This window comes from Salarias fasciatus, chromosome 16 (genome assembly GCF_902148845.1).
Source record: "Salarias fasciatus chromosome 16, fSalaFa1.1, whole genome shotgun sequence".
NCBI lineage: Eukaryota > Metazoa > Chordata > Actinopteri > Blenniiformes > Blenniidae > Salarias > Salarias fasciatus.
Window position 1 is genome coordinate 2,770,658 of NC_043760.1, and position 10,667 is coordinate 2,781,324.

The window sequence follows — 10,667 nt, forward strand, 5'->3', positions numbered from 1 at the left end:
TTCCTCCGTGAATTAGTGGAGCGACCTGAACCGTGCTGATGAACCAGAGGTTCTCCTCCGAGCCCTTCAGGACCTGGACATCAGGAGCAGATTGACCTCTGTCCCCTTCGGCAAAAGACTCTCCAGAGTATCCAGATCTTCACATTTTACTGTTTTTAAACTATTCCTCGGATGATAAGACTATGCAGCTCAGAGGTGTCAAACATAAGGCCTGGGGGGCCAGAACTGTCTGGAAATAGGCTCCAATCCGGCCAACCCATCAAGGGAAGGGTAAACATTTCAAAAATAATTGATTTTTGTGACAAATTTCTTCAGAGAAACAGACTCAACACAACACTGAGATCCAGGCTGAGGTATCAGCATCAGTCCCAAGTCCATGGTATCAGGGTGAGTTTGGGAAAATACCCATAATGCAACAGCTAGACGAAAGGTTAATTTCACTGTATTTTGCATCAGGAGGTTTCATTAAAATTGGCTCTATGTCAAGATTGTAGTATTGTGGTCCTAATATTTTGGTTTTGTGAAAATATAGACGTTTTCATTACGTAGACTCTGCACCACATCAAAGAAAAACTTTTTAAAATTTAGATAAAAATGATTTTAAGGCACCATTTTACTCAAGATAAAATTGTCCTGAACTACAATGTGCTCGACACCCCTGTCCTGTCATGTTCATCAACTTTTAGGATTTGAGTCGGATCTACTGAAGGTTTGAATGCATTAAAACAGGTGCAGGCTTTATGCACGTGTGTTTAAGTTAATCCACTAGACGAGCTGAACACTCTGAGGTCTGATGGAAGTGCATCACATCAAGTCCCAATGCTGGGTTTATGGAAATAGATTAAACACCGTCTGATTGTTCAGTCAATCAGGACGTTTGTCTCCAGAGTGTCTTGACTCTCGGTCGTGTGGTTTCATTACAGGAATTACCAACGGCTGTAAACGCAAGAACGATGCACTTTGAAACGTTGTGTAAACGGGGCCTCAGTTACGAACCGTCAAGTGTTCTGTTGTGTTCTTAACCTTCTACCAAACTAAATGAGAATATTGAGGGAGCTGAGGAGGACTGAGTTCTTCAGATCTTCATTTTCAGGGGTCGACCCTGTCAGCGTGTGTGTTCTGTGTGTGTGTGTGTGTGTGTGTTTTCTGTGTGTGTGTCAGTGTGAAGATCCACAGAGGAACAGGTTGCTCAGGTTGAGGCGCCAGTGTAATCAGAGCCTGCGATGCAAATGAAAGTGAGCAGATAATTCAAACATTAGGTAATCAACCGCCCAATCCCCCGTCTGTGAGCACCGGCTCGGCGTCACCGCTCCGCACCGCGCCGCGCACAGGAACGGCGCCTGACATCACCCGCCGCATTATCAGGTCCCAAAATATGAGCCCGTCCAGTCGGCCGCCACCAAAACACAAAGGCTGACGCTGGTGTGGTCAGCGGCGGCGGGGGCTTCCTGACCGCGGGCCTGGCCTCGTTCTGAGCGAGGGAGGATTCCAGCGCCTCTCCCTCTCCTCCGCTGCTTTCCTCCGTCAGCTGCCGTTTCTTCACCCGTTCTCTGCCCCGCCGGCGCCGCTGCAGCCCGGCTCACCACTTCATGTTCTAGGTAACCTGGCTTCAGGAGTATGGTGTAGTTTCAAGGAAAAACTAAAGCAAGCAGCACTAACTCCGCTGCTCTTCATTATTTGGTTTCACGCTCGTTGGCAGTGATGACGGCCTCTACATGTTTCTGGTTGTCTTCTCGATGCTTCCTGAACTTCTCGCCGGGGATTTTCTCCACTTTTCCTTCACAGTTTGTTCAAACTCTTTCAACATTTGCATTTTTTTTTTTTTTTAATTCAACAGCAGATTTCAGCTCAGACCAAAGATTTCCAGTCGGACTGAGATCAGGACTCATTTCACAACAGTCCATTTTCTCTTTTTCCTCCATTCCCTCATGCTGTTAAATGTCTTCTCAAACCGTTTGGAAATCTTTTGATAATTGTCTGATTTCATGATGAAGTCCTGCAGTAACTGGATGCAGCAAAGCATTATGGTTCCTCCACCATGCTTGATGGTTGGTGAGGGTCTTCTTCTCCGTGTGGTTTGCCAAAAAGCTCCATTTTTGTTTCATCTGTACGCAAAACATTTCCCCAGGATTCCAGCTTGTCCAGGTGCTCTTTGGCAAAGATCAGCGTTTCCTTTTTCTGTCTTTTCATCAGCGCTGGTGTCATTCTTGGCCTTCACCAGTGCAGGGCTGCCAGCAATGGTGAATGAAGTCTCATTGTGGGATGGAACATCCGATGACGCCAGCATGGCGATTGCCAACATGGCAGGTCTGTATCTGAACCCTGAAGTCGTCATCCATTGACTCCGTCCTGGCTGGAAGCAGAAGCAGCCATGAGTTTGTCCTCTCGGGACTCGATGCCCTTCCCAGTCTGCTTTTGTGACTCATCGATGTAAATTTTGATTTGGACAACAATGAGCTTGTTGACTTACAAGAAGATATATCTGACTTTGGACGCTCACAGCAGCTCGCTTGTCAGTAGGATCACGTCATTTTCCCAGGCGGGGGGACGAAGCACTCAGAGCCCTCACTTAATTTAAAGTCCTGCGTCGAGAGAAGTTTAATTACTCAGTCCAGACTGATACTGTTCTGCAATAGATTAGATGGATGACACTGACGCAATCATATAAAGTTATTCGACTCGATTTAATTCACTTCTATTTATACAGCAGCAATTACTTCATATCCAAATCTTGGCACTTTCACAGAGGAAAAACTCAACAAACCCAAATGAGCAGGCAGGAAGAGAGTGTTTGACTTCTCCACCGATCATGATGACGACAGTTTAGGTCACGGATGTCTGAGTAGTTTGAAGGACAAAGGGACATTTCAGCAGAACGCTCCAGGAAAGTTTGCAGACGAACGTACACACTGATAATCCCATCTGCTCAGCCTGCTTTACCAGTGTTTGTTTCATTCCAGTGCAAGAACCTCTGTAGCCGTGAAACTAATCCTTTTTTATTTAAATGTTTTCAGGTGTTAGTTTCTGAATGCGACTTCCTCCACCTAGATCTGACCAAATGCTAACTGTTAGCCCCACCAGAGTTAGCAGTTTAATATTAATCACCTGCTGGGGTTTACAGTGTGGATTTCATAAAAAACAAATCCAGTGTTTTCCTGTACATCCTGAACATACGCTGCAGGTGACGGGAGTCAACATCCGACCTGTTTGGATCTGTGAAGAGCTGGTGTTGTGGTCTGAGCCTCGTTTCTGTCGGTTGTTAGCAGCTGTATCGTGGCAGTCGTATGATTTCTGACCCTGTCTGTGAACCCCTCCACACTGCAGACTCCATCCACAACAGCATTTTGAAGTGATAACAAACAACTCTCTCGTGTTTTGGGGGTCTGTTTACACGACAACAATGCTCCCAAGGTGGAATTTTTACAAAAACATTCCAACTCAGGCCACGTTGACACATAGCTGGGTATTTACAAAATATTCTGTATTATATTTATATGTCATAAATCTATTTTCTAACACATTGAAATATCACAGTTTTCACTTCTTTTTCATTGCATAGTAAATGGAGTCTCAGTCTCCATGTAAAAGAGGGAAACATGACTGTGCATGTGCACCATGTTTTTTATGAAGAGTAATTCAGCACATGCTTCAGTAAGATAGACAACAAGAACAATGTTTTCCTCCGGAGTGTCACGACTGGAGGATCCTTTTGTCTTCCTGCTGTCCTCCACATCAACCAACTCAGACTTCAGTAAACTGATCCCTAAATATCTGAATTCTATTGTTCGATGCTGTAAATGACCTCTTTAGTGTGGACAAGCTGAAATCTGTGGAGAAAGAGCCGTTGATTAGCTCACTGGCACTAGAGACCGTCATGCAGTTGTCATTAACTCTGCTCCCTCTGGTAATGTCGGGTTGTTCTGCTTGTCCGATATGAGCCGACACATCCTGCAGCGTCATAAAGGAGGGTTTTCCAATCGGACCACACCGTGGAGCCCCTCGTTCGCTGTAAGATGCTTTCTAATTACATCCTGCTTGTCAGTATATGTATTTTGGCCCTGTGTGACGAGCCGGGCCGAACCCTTTAAATGGCACCATGAACCCAATTTGTCATTTTTACTCGGCCGTAAAAATTTATGTGACAGTTTCATTGATTTAAATGGATTTAAGTGAGGGGTGAGATTGGTTTACAGGCCGTATGAGAGGCCGCCGACAGATTCCAGTTACGTCAGCGTTTAAGATAACATCAGCAAGCCTCAACCCTCATGTGTACACTTCAGCCAAAACATTATGACCACAAGCAAGTTCTGAGACAGATGTTTGTCCAACACATACTGGATGGGATTGAGATCTGGGAAACGTAAAGGTCAAGGTCAAGCAACAACTTCACACAAGTTGTTGTGCTCCTCAAGCTCATCCTGAACTGTTTTAAGCTTTGATCAAAGAGCATCACGTCTTTCAGTTTGACATTGAGTGATCAACTTGAGGAGAAGGCTCAGCATCTTAATTTCCAGGTATTTCCATCTGGAGCTGATGCACATCTGCACACATCTGCAGACCGTGCATTCAGTGGTTTGAGGTGTAATCAACGGGATCATCAGAAAACCGTCTGATGGGGATAAACAAGTGCCTGTGAAGCTGAGAGAAGATGAAAAATCATCACACAAACATGATCGGAGTGGAAATAAGTCAGTGTTGGACCACAAAACAGATGTGGAACAGGTAGAACAAAGAAGACAACATGATAGGAACTGTAAGGGAAGAGCCGAAAACAGCTGTTAGAGGCATCAGCCATACCCTCCAGAGGGCGTCACAGTGTACTGTCCACTGAAGACTTCGTGAAGCTGCAACAGGAAGAACCACAGGCAGGCCTCCAGCATCCTGAGACGGTGGGACGAGAGACATTCTGCTCAAGATCCCAAACATTCAAACTCATCTGCAGGTAGAGTCGAGGCTACGGCTCGTTCCGGGACCGATTCAATAATCTTCACTGATGATCGGCAGCCGCATGATGAGTCGAAGAAATATGCAACCAAACCGACGGGCGATCCTTTATTCTGCAGCAGGATAATGACCCAGAACACCCAGTGCCAAAACCACGGAGCGATTCATCAGGGAGGAGAAGTGGAAAGTCTTCAGACGACCGGCGGAAAGAGGCTGAAAGTCTGGAAAAGCATCAGAATGAGTAACGATGTCAGTGGGTCACCGGCTGGATGTGACAAAATATGAAGTCTTATTCACTTTAATCTGTTTCATCTGTTCCAATCGTTTCTGCTCGCAATAAAAACGGGCGGGGTCAGATCAAAGGTGCAATCAAACCCAGATGGAAATACCTGGAGATGTTGATCATACTGATTATTTTTCAGTCTCCTGCCTTCGGGGGAAAAGGTAGCGGAGCCTCCGGGCTCCCTGCACCAGACTGTTGAACAGCTTCTTCCCCCAAGCTGTCTGTACGCTGACCTCCGCCCCCCGTAACCCCGCCCCCCAACCCCGCCCTCTGCCTCTGCACCGCAGCACGGCCTCACCCAGTCTGCACTGAGGACGGGATCATCCTCAATGTTTGAGGCATGAATGATTGACTGATTGATTTATAGAAAGAGATAATTCCCCCCCCCCCCCCCAATGTTTTCTAAGACATTTTGAAAACGACTCAGGTGGAGCTTTTTGAAAATGCCCAGACTCCGTCTCCATGGAAACAGGTGAACTGCTGCTTCTGCACATGCTCAGTATCAGACAGTAAGAACAATGTTTCCCTCCAGAGCGTCGAGACTCCCAGTCCAGACTCTCCTGGTCCTGGTCCGATCCAGATCCTCCTGGTCCTGGTAGTTTTAGAGTTTGACAGTCAGCGTAATAACAATCCAACGCGGCGGTCTGGCCATTGTTAATGTTTATAGCATATTATTCTCTGCACGTGTGAGTGTGTGTGTGTGTGTGTGCATGTATTCCCCTGGTAAACCCCACATGTACATACTGACATCATAAATGCTCACACACACACACCCACACACACACACACAACATGCTGCAGTTTATTCTGAAGGCTTTCTGAGGCAGCATGAAATCCTGCAGCACTTTGAGCAGCAGTCGCTCATCTGTTGTTTTGAACCACGTGACAACGAGACAGTCAATCAGTCTCTTCACCAGCGATCCCGTTATTAGATCCCAGTGAAGGTTCACAGCGAACACACAGATGAAAGCGTCATAAATCAGCGCGCCCGTCTCCTCGCAGCATGCCACTCTGTGCTGATGTGTGTTGAGTGACTTGTCTCCACTCGGCTCCGAACGAAAACGCCGAGAGGAAAAAAAAAAAAAAAAAGAAAAAACAAACCTGCTGCTTGTGTTTTGTCCTTCTTCCACTTTACTGCTGTTCTGCTCGGGACCGCTGCACTGTAAAAACCGATATGCAGGAAATTCATAGCAGTCTCCGGGGTGAAGAGGATCCCAGTGTGTGTGTGTGTCTGTGTGTGCGTGATGGCCCTAATGCGAGTCTGATGGAGTCATGGCTAATCTATGAGGCCTGAGCAGATATCTGCGAGCGGGAGGGGAAGCGCTCTGTTTACTGGCGGCGTGCCGGCTCTTTTCTCATGACAACAAATCTTCGACCTGGAAGCTGAGAGACACATCACAGAGCACCTGCGTTCAGATGTTGTTTTTCTCAGAAATCTTCCCCCAGAGCAGCAGCGTTTTGGACGCGCAGTTCACTCCGAGTGCGCTGCTCGTAATTGATGTCACGTTTCAATTTGTGGTCTTGAAAGAGAGCGATGCATGCAGGCCGTGCGCACACACCCCGGCGACACGCTGCTGGGTGAAAACGGAAAACCTTCGGAGCGTTTTGGGCGTCGTTTCACACGACAACGGTGCTCAGAGTCACTGAAAACACAACTTTTTGAAGACGTCTCCATGGAAACGGAGGTAAATGCACACGGCCGTAGTAACGTCTGCACATGCTCAGTACATGAACAGGAACAGCGTTTACCTCCAGAGTGTCATGACTCCGCCGTTTTCAGAAAGTTGCCGTGTAAACAGCAAACTTTTCTGAAACGATGCGTTTTCTGTTGTGTTAATGCAAACAATGAATATGTTAACTATCAAGCCTCATCTGGACTCATAGATGACGGATTTTAGAGTTCAACTTGAGACGCTGCTGGTGGTGGATCAGAGTTATTGATCGATAAATGAAGGATAAACTGACCGTCCAGATGGTGTTCAGGAGGAAATGCATCAGAGGGACTGAAGAAAACCTGACTGGCTCCAAATGAATGAGCACGCAGCTGATTTGATGACGATAAAATTGACATTTGATTCTGACAGCGTGGGAAAGAGGAAGTCGCTGAAAGAATGGAGCAGCAGGAAAATGCATTACCTCCAACAGAAGAGCACGGGTGAAATGTGCATGAATAGATCTTGCTCATCGAACTCCTGCATACGCTTATTATTAGGCCAAACTGGGAGTTTTTCTGAACGCGAACCAAACATTTTTGGTGCTTGGTCCTAACTAAACAATGAGAGGAACATCCGAGTGCTTCGTTCATCCTCCGGGGGAAACGGCTCCAGCGGAGTATTAAAGGACAGAGAATGATGGTGTTGGATGATGTTTCACCGGTTCGAGGTGAGAACCTCCTGGTAGGAGTCCGGGACCGATCGCCTTTCTCGCCTTTCTGCATTTTCCATATTCCTTCCATGCATGTGTAGGATTTCAGTGACCCGAAGGACCAGTTCTCAAGTGAAAATGGAAAACTTTGGAAGAGTTTTTTTTATTTCACTCAACTGTGCTCGGAGTCACTGAAAACACAACTTTTTGAAAACAGCCGCCAATGTTTAAAAAAAAAAATTCAGACTCCGCCTCCATGGAAACACTTTTTCTGATCCTGTGCTCCACAGTCTTGGTAAATAGTTCTTCTGCACATGCTCAATGGAGACAATAAGGACAGAGTATCATGGCTCCCAGTGCAGATTCTCCTGGTCCCGGTCCTGGTCCAGATTCTCCGTTTCACTTTGGAACCTTCTTTGTTCTGCATCTCGGATCAGTTTCAGTGCCCCCCACCCTAACTAAGTCAGTTTTTAATGATCCAAGGTTTATTTCATTGAAAAATAAACCACAAGGTACACCACCTGAAAATGTAAGAGAAAAAAAGCTAAACTCTGTAGCCTATATTAACAATACAAAGTCATTCTTGTCAAAGTGTCTCCAGGAATCAAATAAACCAAAATAAAGCGGTATTTTATGATCTGAAGCTATTTCTTTAGCCGAGTCACATCCCGCCGCTGTAGCATCCATGCCTCACTACTTCGCTCATCTCAAAGTACCTGCCAGTTAGCTCCCTGCTGCCACCTACTGATACGGAAGAGCATTGCATGGTTACTCTGCCGGCCGCAACACAGGACAGACACCCGGCATGGCAGTCGGATCAAATTTTTCTGATTTGAAAATCTTTTGACACTGAACGAATTGCTCTATTTTGGAAAAAAAAAGAGATTAATTTTGAAAATGAACATTCAAACTTTCGTTAGTCTGCTTTGAGTTGGTTTTCATCCGTTTCCAGCAGGTTGTAAACGGGCCTCAGAGGGCGGCAGCTGGCATAACACAGGTCTGTCAGATGATTAGTTGGATTTGCTGAAAACCAATAATTCAAAAACCAATATCATCGCCGATGTGATGTCCATTGATCCAGTCATGACATTACCACTGATAACCTTGAAGTCTGAATCGTCATTTGGCTCCAGTGAAGCCGGTTCTCAGAATCTCTCTGCAGCGTTCGTGTTTTCACCCAGCATAGAGCAGGGACGTCACCGTGCTTGGTGGTTTGGCGGGCCTGGATTGGAGCCTCTTGAGGGCCGGTTTCAGTCCCCGGGCCAGATGCTTTACACCCCTGGATTAGAGGACGTGACCGCTGGAGTCAAATGAACAAATGAGCACAGCCAGGCTCTGCTTCTGGAAGTCTCTGGCTGCACAGCGGCGTCGCGGTGAGCAGCCGGTAAGTGAGAAGATCCCTGGTTCACGTCTGGTTTGGAGGGCTTTCTGAGTGTGTGTGTGTGTGTGTGTGTGTGTGTGTGTGTGTTTGGTCAGGGCGCTCCGGTTTCCTCCCACAGTCCAGAAACATGTGTTGAGGGTTAACTGGTGACTGTAAAATGGCCCGTAGGTGTGAACGTGTTTATGTGGTTGTCTGTTTCTCTGCGCCGGCGGCGTGATGGACTGGCGACCCGTCCAGGGCGCCTCCACCCTCCAGCCATCTGGGATGCGCTCCGTCGCCTCTCCACCCGGCGGGCGGAGGGCCTCAGAAGACGGATGGACTCGCTCTTCTCCTTGTGTTTGTTCAAGCTGGAGGGTTGGTTAACTGGAAGCGGCGCTCGCCGGCGTTCCCGCTCCTCCTCAGGAAGACGCGACTCGGCCTCGGAGTCCATCACCGTCCCATGAGGGGTGCGGAGATGGAGCAGCTTGCTAAACGCTCGCCGTCTGGACCACACCAGAGGTCCACTTCAGAAGAGATGAAGAGAGCGGAGTGGCCTGTTTCTGGCTGCGCTCCCTCATTCCTGCGATTCCTCCGTGCCTATGGGCATTGGCACAGAGCGCCGGGTGGAGGGATTCAAGCTCAGACCCCCACTTTAAAGGCTCGCCCACTGCCCCAGGTGCACATGGTGAAGCACTTAGTGTTTGCCTTATTGTTCCACGTATCGCTGTGTCTCCGTCGCCGACTCCTCCGTCGTCTTCTCTGGTTTTCGTTCCAGATGTGATTAACCGACACGGCCGGTGCCGCCGGCGCTGGGAGGAGTGTTATGGTCATTAGCTGCGCCGTGGGCTCCACTCGCTGCGTCTTCATCACCGTCCGAGGAAGCGCCGCTTCGCTTTGATTCTCCGCGCGCCAGACATTATCCTCGACCGGACTGCGTTTCCCCTGAACTCCATAACCAGGCCTGCTCCGCTCATCAGGGCCCGGTTGTCTTTGGCAGCCGCTGTGACATTACTTTACCTGGTCGAGAACAGAGAAAGTTATTCTACACCTGCTGTAAATTACAACTATGGGACTCCTTTTGTCAGACGTCTGGTTCCCAGCGGAGGCCGTTTTCGGAGGCAAATGCGCCTGTTTTTTTGTAACGCACCGGTCCACATAAATCTCCTAAAATTATAGCCCACATCCACTTTTTCCGTGTAGCTTAGAATAAGGCTGGAAATCAATCTTGCAAATGAAGACCAAATCTGTCCGTGCACCGTCAGTCAGTTCACAGCTTTACGGCTTGAGGTGGGGCTTTCCTGCACAGTCAGAATGAGCTTCGCTCAAAAAAAACCGAGGAAGGAAGGTTTTTAGCTCTTCATCCAGGCGCTAACCTCCCAGCGCTGCTCAGCAAAGAGTCGTGAGTTACTGGCGAACACACAGGAAGTGAGTGAGTGGTTGCAGAAGGTAAACAGGGATGTGAAAAGTGTGGAAATGCGTGACTTTTTTGATTTGTGATTTCTGTGGCAGCTGCTGTTTATTCGGAGCTGTAAATGCAGCGGAATCACAGGCTAATGCTAACGTAGCGGGATATTATCCGTGATTCCATCAGAGGGACTCAGGCCCCGTTTGCACCACCTTAGAGGTGGAAATTTGCCTTTTAGTTTCAGAAGTTTCCACAGCAGCGGTTTTGAAAATGATGCTCGTTTCCACGGAAACGGCAGGAATGCTGAAAAT